Raw genomic sequence first — 13226 nt, 5'->3', positions numbered from 1 at the left:
AGAAAAGAAAAGAAAAGGTGCTGCTTGAAGAGGATGAGCAGGCCGGTTTCAGGCTCGGGAAGGCCCAAGAAGCGGGCAGAGCCCGCGGACACTCCGCAGAGGGGGCCGGGGGGCGGCCGGGGGGCGGCCGGGGGGCGGCTGGGGGCCTCCGCCTCGCCCGCGCTGCGCCCCTCGCACAGGTCCGCGATGCCGGGGGTGCTCGGGGCCTGGGGCCCGGGCTCCGCGCCACCCCCCCCCGCTTCCTCGGACAAGCTTCGGGGCGCTGCTGCCCCGCCGACCCCGGGCGCGCCCCGTGTCTGCGCGCCCCGTGTCCGCCTCCCGGGGGGGGAAGGGGAATGGCGAGGGAAGGAAAACCTCAGTCCCGGCGGCTGCCTGCGCCCCCAGGGCCCCCCCGGACCTGCGCCCCATCTTGCGGACGGGGAGACCGAGGCTCGGGGGTCCCAGGTCCCACGGCCTCCATCGGACACGCCGCCCCCCCAGACCCCGGCCCGCCCCCTCCCGCAGCCTGGAAGCCCCCCCCCGCGGCCAGGGCCTCTCTTTTGACTTTCTTTGAGCGCCGGGCGTATGCGCTTATTGATTGGCTGAAGGTCTCTTCCGGTTCTGGGGATGAGACTCGGTGATTGGTGCAGAGCGCGCAAGGGGCGGGGCCCCTTTGCGATCTCCCTCGTGGCCCCGTCCCGGGGCCTGGCAGCGGAGGGGTTAACCCGGCGGCCTGGCCCCGCCCCCGGCCCCGCCCCGCGCCCCGCGTCCGCCGGAAGCGGCCCCGCGCAGCCTCACTTCCGCCCGGCAGGTGACAGCCGGGGTTCCGGGCGAGCGGCCGGCGGCGGAGCGGGCGGAGGGGCCGAGGGGCCGGCGGAGCGGGCCGGAGCCGAGACCGCGGACGTGGCGCAGCCCAGCCGAGGCGAGCCGAGGGGCAGCCCCGGGGGGCGGGGGGCCGGGGCGGGGACCAACGGCCGCTTCTGCCCGGGAGGGGCCGCGGCCCAGGGGTCAGAGGTCGCGGCCGGGCGGCGGCGGGGCGCGGGGGGGGGGGCGGAGCGCAGCCCCTCCCCCCGGGCCGGAGCGGACGTGCGGGGGGGCGGGGGGGCGGAGGCGGCCCGCGGCCCCCCGAGGCCCCCGGGCAGAGGCAGGGCCGCCCCGACTTCCCGGGGGGGGCCTCCGCACCCCCCTCACAGGCCCGGGGGGCCCAGCTTGCCCCCGGCGGGACCCCCGAGTCGAGGGACCCGCAGCGCCCTCCCCTCCCCCTGGTCGCCTCTTCCCGCCGCCCCATGTGGGAGCAGGGGGGCTGGGGGCGTGCCTGACCTCTGACCCCGACTCCTTGCGTGACCTTGAGGTTCCCTGGTCTGGAAAGCGCGGGGCGGGCCCGGGTGCCCCCCGCTGCCCCCTCCTGCCCCGGGCCCGCATCGCCCCCGCGGGGGGCAGGGCTCCTTCCCTTCGGGTCCCCGCACCCCCATCTCCCGCCTCGGCATCTCACACAGTCACTCGAGGGTCGGGGTGACCTTGGCCAGGTGGCCTCAGTTCTGGGGGCCTCTGGCTCCCCAGTTGTGAAATGGGGCCTGGCGGGTGGTCGGCAGCCGGGGAGCCGCAAGGGTCCTTAGGAGGCCGTCCAAGCCCCGTGCCCCCAGCCCCCAGGGTTCCCACCCCTGGTCCTGGCTATCTGCGGGTGCTTTGGGGCTGCTTTGGAGGTTCCGGCTTCCTTTTTTTTTTTGGTTTTTGCAAGGCAATGGGGTTAGGTGGCTTGTTCAAGGCCACACAGCCAGGTCATTATTAAGTGTCTGAGGCCGGATTTGAACCCAGGTCCTCCTGACTCCAGGGCCGGTGCTCTATCCACTGCGCCGCCTAGCCGCCCCAATTCAGGCTTACTTTAAGGTAAGAACTTAGAGGAGATTCTGTTAATGCAAGTGGGTTAGGCGTGGAGTGTTAGAAATTTGGAGGCGGTATTAAGTGATCGCCCTTCATGCGTCTCCCTGTCCTGTGTAGTAATAATTCAGATTTTTCCATGGCTATAAGGTGTGCAGAGAACTTTTCTCACCACCATTCTGAGAAGAGGTTTGTTGTTGTTCATTTGGCTTTTTCTTGGCAAAGATACTGGAGTGATCTTTCCTTCTCCAGGGGATTAAAGCGAACAGGTGAAGTGACTTGACCAGGGTCATGCAGTTCTCCAAGATTAAATCATTTTGGGGGCGGCTAGGCGGCGCAGTGGATAGAGCACCGGCCCTGTAGTCAGGAGGACCTGGGTTCAAATCCGGCCTCAGACACTTAATAATGACCTAGCTGTGTGGCCTTTGCCTTGCAAAAACCTAAAAAAATAAAAAAAAAATAAAAGATTAAGTTATTTGCTTATGTCCACTCATCTTGGAAGTTTCTGGGTTAAAACATCTCTTGATTCCTACTCTGCCTTGGACCCTTCATGAGACTTGAGTTTGTTATCATCTTCCTAGATGAGAGGAACATAAGCCAAAGGATTTATGCTTTTGCTCCCAAACCCATTCTTTTTAAATGAGTTATTTGACCTCCTTGGCAAAAAGAGGAAGTACAGGAACATGGCCTGGCTTCTAAGGGCTGTGAAGCTGTTGAAAGAGGGTGTCATTGAAGGTATTTTTAAGAATAGAAAGCAAGTGTGATGTCATGGAAAGGACACTGGGTGGGGAGTCAGGAGGTCTGCATTCTTGACCTGATTCTGCCACAGCCAGCTTTGGGACCCTGGGTCAGAGAGTCACTCTCTGGACTTGGCATCCTCATCTGGAAAAGGCCAAGATTCTAGGAGGGTAGATAGGAATCAGCATTTTTATGGATTTGCAGAATGGTCTACAACTCCTCTGCCATTTGAGCCTCCTAGCAGGCCCAGGGGACCACACAGGTATTATTAATGCCCATTTACAGATGGAGACATTGAGGGAGACAGTTGGTTATAGGACTATACAGAGTCAGAGGTTAACTTGGAGCCTAGCTCTTCCTGGCTCCAGAGTCAGCATTTCTTCAGCTCATTTTATAGACCAGACGCTACAACTCAGTGACCGTCAGGGCTCATTCCAGGGCTTCTGAGAGCCTGGAACAGGCCCTGGGATTGCTCCCCCTCATGACTCTGGGGGAGGTGACCTCTGGAATATCTTCCATGACCACATCCTTTGACGTCTCACCCAAAGAAGGGGTGAGGGTCTTCCTTGTTTGTCAGAGGAATCGTTCTCCCTGACCTGCTATGATGTGGTGTTTGCCTCAGTTGGAGCCTTGTGGCTATTGCTGCTATTCTCACTTTCTCCAACCCTGACTCAGTTTCTCATTTGACAATTATGGAGAAGAATGTCTGCTGCCAACTCCCCCCCTTCTGGGTGTTGTAAGAATTAGTGATTGTATGAGTATTTCCACATGCTTGTTAAGAAAGCTGTGATATAAATATTACCACAGTGCCTTCTTTTTCCTAGGGATCTGTATTTCTAGTTACATCCAATTAACAAAAACTTGCTAATCATTACTGGATCCCTATTTAACAAGGGAGAATTTAAGATGAAGTGACACAGACATGGGCTGCAGAAACCAGCTGCCACTTGAAGCTTTGGCCTCTTGGGCCTGTGGGCCATCCCCTGGGCCCCTCTGCCTCTATCTTTGGCACATTGGTGGCCCCAGGGGGGCACATATCTGCTGGCTGTGGAGAGGCCTGGAGCTTTCTGCTTTGCCCCTTGGCCCAGTTAGTCTCTGGCATGGAAGGGAAGTTCACTCAGGCATAGCTCGGTGCTGTCTTCCTTCCCTCTTCAGAATACTTTTTTCTGGGGCTTTCCAGACCCTTTCTAATTCACTTCTTAAGGTGTATTCAAAAGACATGAAACACATTTCAGCCTGCCACAAGTTCCTGCTCTTGCTAGCTAGCCAGGCCCACGATCTCAGAGGTTTTGTTTTTGCCCACATTCTCCAAGGAACAGACTCTGAGACTGTGGGGTTTCCTAGGAAAACCCCAAGTTCATTATGAAATGCTTGAGGTGTGGCCAGAGGCTGGGCATGATTCCTGTTCTCCAGTACACTTGTAAAAGCTGAGTGGGCAGCAGGTTTCCCTGAAACCCAGCTCTCAGTGGCACGTCTCATTGCCCAGATGACACTCTGTGTCCCAGATAGATCATTGGGAAGGGAGATTGTTGACGTGGTCTTTTTAATGATCACTTCCCTGCTTCCTTCCTGTCACCTCTTTTCTTAACAAGAAGAGCAAATTTTCCACAGAGAATTGGCCATGCATGTAAATAAGGCAGTGCCTTCTAAACCTAGGCATTTAATAAATCTTTGCTGAGTGATTGACTTGATCATAGGTCCTGTCTCTTGGGGAGTTTTATAAATGTTCTGTCATCTCTTACCATCCATCATGGTGACATTCCAGGGGGATGTTCTGCCTTTAAAGTCATCTGTTACTTTGCCCCTCCTACCACATGCTGCTCTCGCCAGAAGAGCAGGGAAGGGCTAGCAGTTGTGGTTTCTGGTGAGGAGGAGATGTGTGGCTCCTGGTGCCAAGGGATGACATGGGTGGCAAGGTCTGGGATGCCCAGGCTCCATGGTCTGGGAAGCTGTACTGCTGTCCACTGGCCAGACTTCTTTTACCTAGTCTTGGGCCTGGACTCCTTCTGTGCTATCTTGGAAGAGAAAGAAACTGGGTGAGTTCTTCGAGCTTCCCCACTTGACCCAGGAGGTGGCCCAAGTCACCGTAGCAGCTGGCCTCTTGATCTTTCCTTGCATGTGCTTGCCACCAGCCTCCATTCAGGTTGCGCTCTGCATCAGCGCCTTTACTGAAATCAAGAATGGGGAAGTGGGGACGGACCAACTGCTGGGTCGTCCAGTCCAGAGTCCATCAGCCAGCCTTCCACGAGAAACCGGTTCCAGGCTCACAGTCGGCCTGTGGGCTCTTCGATCAGAGATAACGCAGCCCTCCCCAAGCTTCAGGTTTTCCTTCTGCAAAATGAGGCTACTTATCTAAAGAATCTCTGTGCAGTAGATAGAACATTGGGCCTGAAGTCAAGAACTGAGTTCAGAACCTGCCTTCTGCATTTAATAGCTATGTGACAGCTATGTGACCCTGCACAAGTCACTTTACCTCTGTCTACCTCAGATCCTCATCTGTAAAAATAGTGATGATGTTAATTTATGTAGTGTTTGAGGCAGCAAGGTAGCACAGTGGATAAAGTGCTAGGCCTGGAGTCAGGAAAAGTCACCTTCCTAAGTTCAAATTTGGCTGAGAGACTAACTAGTTAGTTGTGTGACCTGAGTCAAGTTACTTCACCCTGTTAGCCTCAGTTTCTTTACCTGTAAAATGAGCTGGAGAAGGAAATGGAGACATGCTTCAGTATCTTTACTGAGAAATCCCCAAATGGGGTCTGGGAGAATCAGACAAGACTGAAACAACAACTGTTTTGTGACTTCAGTCCCCAGAAGTCTCCTCAGTGTGCCTTGAAGATGCCCCCAGCACCTGCCTCCGGGGCTGTTGTGGGGTTCAAGCCCTCTAGAGATACTGGCATCACCAGTCATCACTAGTTGCCAAAGTGCTATAGGGAAGATTCTGTGTTGGCAGAAATCAAGATTTTCTGCAGCAGACAATAGCATTTCTCTAGAACTTTAAGGGCTGGAAATCTTATTTTTATGCTCACAAGTAGGTATCATTGTCCCCTCATTTACAAATGAGGAAACTGAGGCAGATGGGGGTGAAGTGACTCGCCCAGAGTTGAACAACTAGGAAGGGTATGAGGCTGGATTTGAATTCAGGTCTTCCTGATTACAGGTCTTTCTATCTACCAAGCCACCCAACTGAGGGAGGGACTCTGAGGCAGAGGGAAGGCAGGAGTTCCTGCCAGGCTTAGGAGATGGCAGAGGCATGGAGATGGGAGGTCGATGTGATGGGCACATCTCAGTTGTTTCCAAATCTTCCCATATGGATTTCTACAGTGTGACCCAATTGGGTTTGGGAGGTGGGATTGGGTACAACAGTCTGAGGATTTAGCCTCTAGCAGCTTTGACTTGGCTAGGCTAAGTTGGGTGCCCTGATGCTCTGCTGAATATGGTGAGAGGGAGAGGCTCCGAGGTCGGCCAGGCTGGGCCGGGCCGCCTGCTGGGAGGGCAGGCTGCAGCTTGACTCTCAGCCACCCTTGGGTCCCACCTTTTCCCTTCGATTGCTTTATTGACTAAGCTGCCGTCATCTGTTCATAAACTTGCACTGGGGGCCGAGATCATCAATTTCTGGAACCTAAGAACCAGGTTCCTGAGAATCAGTTGCCAGAAAAGGCAAAGGTATTTTTGACACCCCCACCCCCACCCCCACCGAGTCATTTTTGTTTCTTTTGGTGAGTTTCCTTCTGGGGCCAGTCTTCCAGAGATGAGCTTTTAGCTCATGCTGTCTGGCAGAAAGCACTTTCCCAGGAAAGAGCCTCCAGGATAAAAATCTGGATTCTTCCTTCTGGTGACATTCCAGGCCTTCTGTAACCAAGGCTCTCCTACCATGACCCCCTTATCTCCCACTGCTATGAATCCTTTACTTTACCTGTCTTGGGTTTCCTCAGTTTTCCATGAAGGCAAGCATGCTTATTTCTATCCTGGCAGTATGTTTTTGTTTTTCTTCCCCCCACCCCTGCCAGGAATGTCCCACTATGGTCCAGCCTCCTTGTGTCACCATGGTCATCATCAGCCAGGTCACTCAAAGCCTCCATCATCTTTATGGACTCAGTCCCTTGACACTGTGTTCACATTAATTTGCTAACCTTCTGGTTGGTCTTCCTGCTTCCATTTGCCTCCTCCCTATTCCATCCTTCACACTCCTCTGTCTTCTGCTCCAAACCCTTCTATAGGCAGTAGCCACCTGAGGCCATGATGCTCCAGTTGGCCTCCAGCCTAGCTTGGCTGACTTATTTCACCTTTCCCCCCTGCTGTTGTGACCCTGCCTTTGCTCTCACCTTCCACAGCCCCCATCCTGGGATCTCTGTCTCCTCCAATGAAAAGATCCCTAGATCCTATAGGAAACTTATCCTGGCCTCCCAGGGCTGAACACGATCTCTCCCTCCTCCAGTTTCTCAGGCTCTCTGAACTCTCTCTGGGTCTGTATGGCACAGCTGGATCTGATTTCATCTTTGTTTCAGCAGCACCAAAGCCAGGGCCTGGCAGGAGCTTAAGAAATGGTTGGTTTAGTTGAATGTGCTCTCTCCCCTGAGGGCACAGTGATGGGCAACTTGGCTCAGCTTTGCTATATTTATGGTCTTCATTGTTCATCTGGGCTATTGTATATTCCACAATAATTAGTTGAGTTGAGGGGGTCCCACTGGTAAGTGCACCCAATTGTTCCAAGCAGGTCTTGGAGGAGGACAGCTTTTTCTTTCTTTGGGGTCCCCCTTAGGGCTGAGCTGAGGACAGTATACAGAATGGACAGTAGATCCCACATGAAAACCACAGCAATATCCCCAGCTGATGGTTGAGAAGTCTGGGAGCTACCTAGGATGTTGGGGTTTCTCAGGGCCTCCTTTGGGTGCCCAGAGCCTTCTGGTACATCCTGTGAAATTGCCAAGGAAATGGGCAATAGGTCAGGGAGGCAGAGTTGGACCCGACCTGAGAAGTCCTCCAGCTCAAGCCCCCCACATTCCAGATGAGATCTCTGAAGCAAGAGCTTGCGGAGATTGTATCAGTCAGTATTTAACCTGGTCCATCTTCTCACTCCCTCCATTGCACGGGCTTGGCCCTTGGGGCCTTGAGGAATTGCAGTGGACAGCTTGCTCTGTGGCCCGGATGCTGCGTCAGCCAGAAGGGGTGCTTCAGTTCCTAGACCTGCTGGCCCTTTTCCTGGGCTTCGACCCCTGCCTTCTCCTCGCCCTCCTGGCTTGAGGTGCTTTTCCCTCCAGTGCATGAAGGGTAGCTCCAATGTGCTACAGAAATGGGAGGGCTTGCTGTGTTCCTCAGTGGGTATGGGGTCTTCTCCTCCTCTTGATCCTAAGTACATGAGAATTCACCGAGAGCCCTGAAGGGCCCTTCGGCGTAGAGCAGGCCATGCTCAGCCCTTTTATGGGCCACAGGCTGGAGTTGCCCCCCCTTCCTCCCCCTCCAGGATTCCACTCTAGAACCTCAGGACAGAAAGAAAAACTAAACCCATATCATGTCAGCATTTGCCTGCCTTGGATTTTTTTCCTTTTAATTTTGAAGCCTTTAGCCACTCATGTGCCTCAAGAGATCGATTTTTGGAGTAATCAGTTTTTATCCACTCCCAGGAGGGACCAATAACTTGATAAACTGGCACAGACCTAACATTTACCAGGTGTGTTACTAAATTTGGGTTTCACTTTGTTCAGACTAGATGGTCTGGCACGAAAATATCCTGTAATTCAATCCCAGAAGGGCTCTTGGGGGCCGTGTCGCAATCCTTGATATCGCCCGCCTTTTAACGAGGAGAGAAGGGGAGAGCCAGAGCCTTGGCACAGGGAGTCCCTAGCTTGATAAGAGGGAGAGTTGCAGCATCAGCAGCCTGGTCACCTGACTGCCTTGTCAGTCTGGGGGTTCACTACGGAGGCCAAGGCCATCGCCACTGCCTTCCACTGACTTTCCTTGAGAGAGTTGCCAGTGTGTTTGGGAATGAGGCTGCTGAAATAACCAGTAACAAGATTAAAGAAAAGATCCTTGTTTGGGGAGACAGCACATGGGCAAGGGCCTAAAATCTCCCCTGACTGACTCTCACATCTTGACTAGAGAGTGGCCTTTTCCAGCTGCTTGCCAGGGCAGTGGAAGGGCATGTTGGGGTTTACATGTCCAAGATGGGCATTGCCAACATGTAGGAAGCGGCAGTGTGCCAGCCAGAAGTCTGGAGTGAGAATGGGGGGGGTTCATTCCAAAGAGGTTTAGATTACTTCCTCAGAGAGGAGGACTTGCCTTTTTTCCAAGAGCAAACCTTGGCATAAATTTCCCCAAATTAAAAATTTTAGCATAACATTTTAGGGGTTCAGAGCATTCAGGTACATGATCTCACTTGCTAGGATGGAATCGGTAATGCTAGAATGATTACCCCCATTTAATAGATGAGAAAATTGAGTTTCGGGTTATAACTTGCCCATGAGTTACATGCAGGGTCAGGGAGGTTGAACCCAAACCAGGACTCTCGATTTCACTCCATGATCTTGTCCTCCATGTCAGAACACCTCTCAAACAAGGCTGATTATGAGCCACTCCTAAGGCTGAAGGGCCCCACATCCCCCTGCCTGACCTCCCCTCACCCTGGTGTCTGGAAACCAGGTCCCAGCACCCCTTGGGTGCTTATGTAGGAATAGGTGCCTGACAGAATTTTATCCTCTGACTGAGTTTTCATTGATAGCATCCCTGAGTCAGTGACCCCCCCCCCCAACAGCCCCTCCTGCCCCCAGCCGAGAGCTTTAGGTGCATTCAGGGTCAGAAGTGGGACCTTCTGAGACCCTCTCGGCATCCCTCTCAGAGACTCAGAGGGTAGCCTTGCTGTGTGTGTGTGTGGGTGTGTGTGTCTGCGTCTGCGTCTGCGTCTGCGTCTGCATGCGCGCACGATTTAAAACAGGTTCTGCCCCCCAGGACCTGCCAATCTGATGGTGGAGACCACAGCATGCCAGTACCTTTTACGAGGCAGCGGCAGTCACTACCCAGCCCCTGATCACCAGGGAGCCCCAAGGGTGGTGGGCCTGCCCAGGCACAGTGAGTGCTTATTAAGCGCTTTGCCATTGGCAGCTGGCGGGCAGGGCCTTGCAGGCCTTTCCCTCTACTGGCTTCTCCAGAGGCTTGGTGACACAAATGCTCCATACTAGAGACTAGGTAGAAGGCCCCCTCCCAGACGCTAAGCCCTCGCCTAAAGCTGGAAATGGGAATGTCCTAGAGAAGGACAGGGCCTGCCAGGCTTTCTTTTTGGCTTGTTCCTGGCACATGCAATGCCCTTTTGATGACCAATTTAGAGTTTAGATTTAGCTGAGCTTTAAGCAATTTGCCCAAAGTCACACAGACAGTAAATAAGAGAGCGGGGATTCAGACCCGGGGCCAGGCTCCCTCTTTAGCTACAGCTACTTTTAGGGAACATTAGAAATTACAACATTCACTTGCTCATCAAACTTGCTATTTGTGGGGCTTTGGAGCGGAGAGGAAAGTGGGGAAAAGTGAGAGAAAAGAGTTTCTGTTCCAGTTTCCCAGGAGCCTCCGTCCCCCTCCTCCAGTTCTTAAGTTAAGAGGCAAAAACCTTGTGGCCCCCTTCTGGCCCCCGTGTCTTCCTGCTTCCCCCACACTGTGCTGCCTTTGTCCCCTGCAGACCGCCCCTGCCTCTCCTGAAGACTTCTAAACAAACACCTAGGACATCCCTAGTGGAAATCATTCCTTGCCTGGTTTTCCTGCCCAGCTGGGGAAGGGGCTGCTATTTCTACAAGAGAAAAGGGGGCAGGGGCAAGGTTTTCCTTTCAGTCCAACAATGGCTTGTCCAGGTATTTGGCCTCAGAGACCGGGAGACTTTGGGCTTAGGACCCCACTGGAAGGGGCAGCAGCAGGGGCAAGGTTTTCCTCCTGTTGTCACAGTTTACAGGCACCTTTCTCTTGAGGCAATCCGGTTCCCATTTACCAAGACTCAGGTAGAACTTCACCTTGGCAAAAGTAATTGAGAATGTGAGCAGGAGATATTCGGAAAACTGTCATGACCTTATAGCCATCCTGTCCCTTCAGCATCAGTTAACCTGATCAGACTTGGGCAGACATGTCCACACGGGCACCCAGCCCTGATAGGCAGAACCCCAGCCCCGGGGCATCCTCTGTCCTGGGCCCAAGGCAGCCACGCACCATCACACACCTTCCTGGAGGGGGAAGGGACACCTTCACAAAAGGGCCACGATTCTTCTGAGCTCTGTAAGGTGGCAGAGAAATCTTCCAGACTCTGGTCATGCCAGGGAAACAGCTGAGCTTCCTTTGGCATCACTAGCTTTCCTCAGACATTAACTTTCCAGGTTTCCTCTTCCCTGGGGAGGAAAAGGGAAAGTCTTTTCCTCTGGTATGAGGAGGCTGGGCCAGATGCTGAAGCCTACAGAAATGATCCCAGCAGTCGGAGCAGCTCACGCTTCCCCAACTTCTCTCCTTTGATCCTAGCAAGTTTTGTCACGATGAGGAAACTGGGGAGGCTCAAAGCAGCCGAGGGCACCAAGCCTGGGCTCTATCCAGGGCGTGATCTCTTGCAGGAAGCACATAAAAGATTCCCAATTCTCACCAGGTAGACAAACTTCAGGGATGGTTCTGCCTCGACTCCCTCCCTGCAGTGTGACAGGTTTCAGAAAGGGTCTCACTTTCTCTCTACAAACTGACTTCAAAGGAATAAGACCAGGGCGACCTCTTCCCCCCGGGATCTCTGCTGCAGTGAAGGATGGAATAGGAAGAAGGTGGCCTGGGATGCTAACAGCTGGGAGGAGGAGGAAGAGGAAGAGGAGGAGGGGTGTTGCCGAGGACCAGGCTCTTTCTGACTCTCAGCAGATTTCAGTGTTAGGAAATGAAAGGGGCTTCTATTGGGAGGGAGCTCAGGAGCTCCAGGAAACCCACCATTCCACCCTTATGTCGCACCTTGGCCTTCCTTGAGCCAAGAGCCACTAGCCTACCCTGCTCCTGATAACCATAGGGTGGTGCGTCTGAGCCACTTCCCGTGGCTTCCCCCATCTCGGGGCTTGATTCTCTCCAAGTACAAGTTAATGGAGGCAGGGGAGACACTACTGGCAGTTGAGGAATCAAGGGCAGAAGGTGGCACTCTTTTCTTACTAAGGTTCTATGGTTCTACCCAGCCATGTGCATTGAATAAGTCTTCTGGATGGTTTTAAGAGAGGTTGGCTCCCCCAACCAACTTTCAACCCCGAATGAAGCAGGTTATTCTAAAACTGGGGGCGGGGAGCTCAAATGGGAATGTGGAGGTTCAGTTGACTCCTCCCTGACCTGGAGAAGTCTGCTTCCCAGGTGCTTTTGCTACATCACAGCAAGGCCCAGATGTGAGGCACCTCAGCTCTGTGTTTGTCACCTGGGAACTTTGGGCTGGCCATTTTACCTTCCTGGACCTTGGTTTCCTCCTCCATAAAATGAGGGCGTTGGCTCAGGCCGCCTCAGAGGTCTCCCACTCCACTGTTCCTATGGTAACCACAGCTTAGACCCATCTAGATGGAGGTTGTGTTTTCTTCAAGCTTCAGCAGGGCAAATTGACCTTGGGAGAGTTAGTTTTATTTTCTCTGTGTGTCCATCTGAACCTGTTTACCACCAGGTATATCCCCTCTAGAAACAGCCTTTCATTACCTATAGTTGCCCTAATAGCCAAGCTTGCTCCTTCCTGTCCTCGCCCCCATCCCGCCTCCGCTGCAGCATCCTTAGATGCTTGTCCTCACAGGAAAGAAGAGCTTTTCACCCCTAGGGTTTTACCCATAATGCTCTCATCTCAGCCAAATGAAGGTAACATTGATGAAGTGGCTGCACCGGTCTGAGGAAGATAGACACATGACCGGACATAGAGTTGCTGACTTTAGGGCCTCTCCATTCCAGTGGCACAGTGGATGGAGTCCCTGACCTGATGTGAAGGAGCCAAGTTCAAATCTGGCCTCAGATACTTACAATTTGGGTGATCCAGGCGAGTCACTTAACTCTGTTTGCCTTTTCCTTATCTGCAAATGAGCTGGGGAAGGACATGGCAAACTGCTCCAGTATCTTTGCCAAGAAAATCCCACAAGGAGCACAGTGGATAGAGCATTAGCTCTGGAGTCAGGAGGACCTGAGTTCAAATTCAGACTCAGACACTTTATAATTGCCTAGCTGTGTGACTTTGGGCAAGCCACTTAACCCCATTGCCTTAAATAAATAAAATTTTAAAAATGAAAATTCCACAAGGGGTCCTGAAGAGTCAGACTTGACTGAACCACAATAATCTAGTAGAGGGACCTAATGGAGGGAGAGCTGAACTCAAAGCCAGGGAAATCTGAGTTAGGGCCCAACTCTAATACCTCCTGGCTCTAGGACCCTTAGATTCCTGAACCTCCCGTTGCCCTAGCCTAGAGGGAGTGGACACAAAAACCACAAATTATTACCTGCTTTAAAATTTGTTTTGTTCAGCACATTTTCCAATTCCATTTTTATCTTGATTGACTTCACTTTGTAGGCTAGTGGATTTAACATCTCTGCTTTTGGCCACTCTTAAGATGATGGCACGGCCATGACCTGCATAGTAAAGGGAATTTCCTCATGGGGGGAAGGGAGGGGGTCCCTGTTCTAATGAA

The 13226-nt window shown here is 53.2% G+C and overlaps 1 protein-coding gene across 4 annotated transcripts in view; it reads left to right on the top strand.

The window, feature by feature from the left end:
- The first annotated feature begins 761 nt into the window (after positions 1 to 761).
- AP1B1 (adaptor related protein complex 1 subunit beta 1) overlaps positions 762 to 13226 on the top strand; it is a 31214-nt gene continuing 18749 nt past the window's right edge. For all 4 annotated transcript variants that reach the window (XM_074206269.1, XM_074206268.1, XM_074206266.1 and 1 more), the window contains exon 1: positions 762 to 901. The gene's annotated coding sequence lies outside the window, so the exon portion shown is untranslated. The remainder of the gene's footprint in view (positions 902 to 13226) is intronic.

This window comes from Macrotis lagotis, chromosome X (genome assembly GCF_037893015.1).
Source record: "Macrotis lagotis isolate mMagLag1 chromosome X, bilby.v1.9.chrom.fasta, whole genome shotgun sequence".
Classification (NCBI taxonomy): domain Eukaryota; kingdom Metazoa; phylum Chordata; class Mammalia; order Peramelemorphia; family Peramelidae; genus Macrotis; species Macrotis lagotis.
This window is presented reverse-complemented; position numbering and strand designations above follow the sequence as displayed.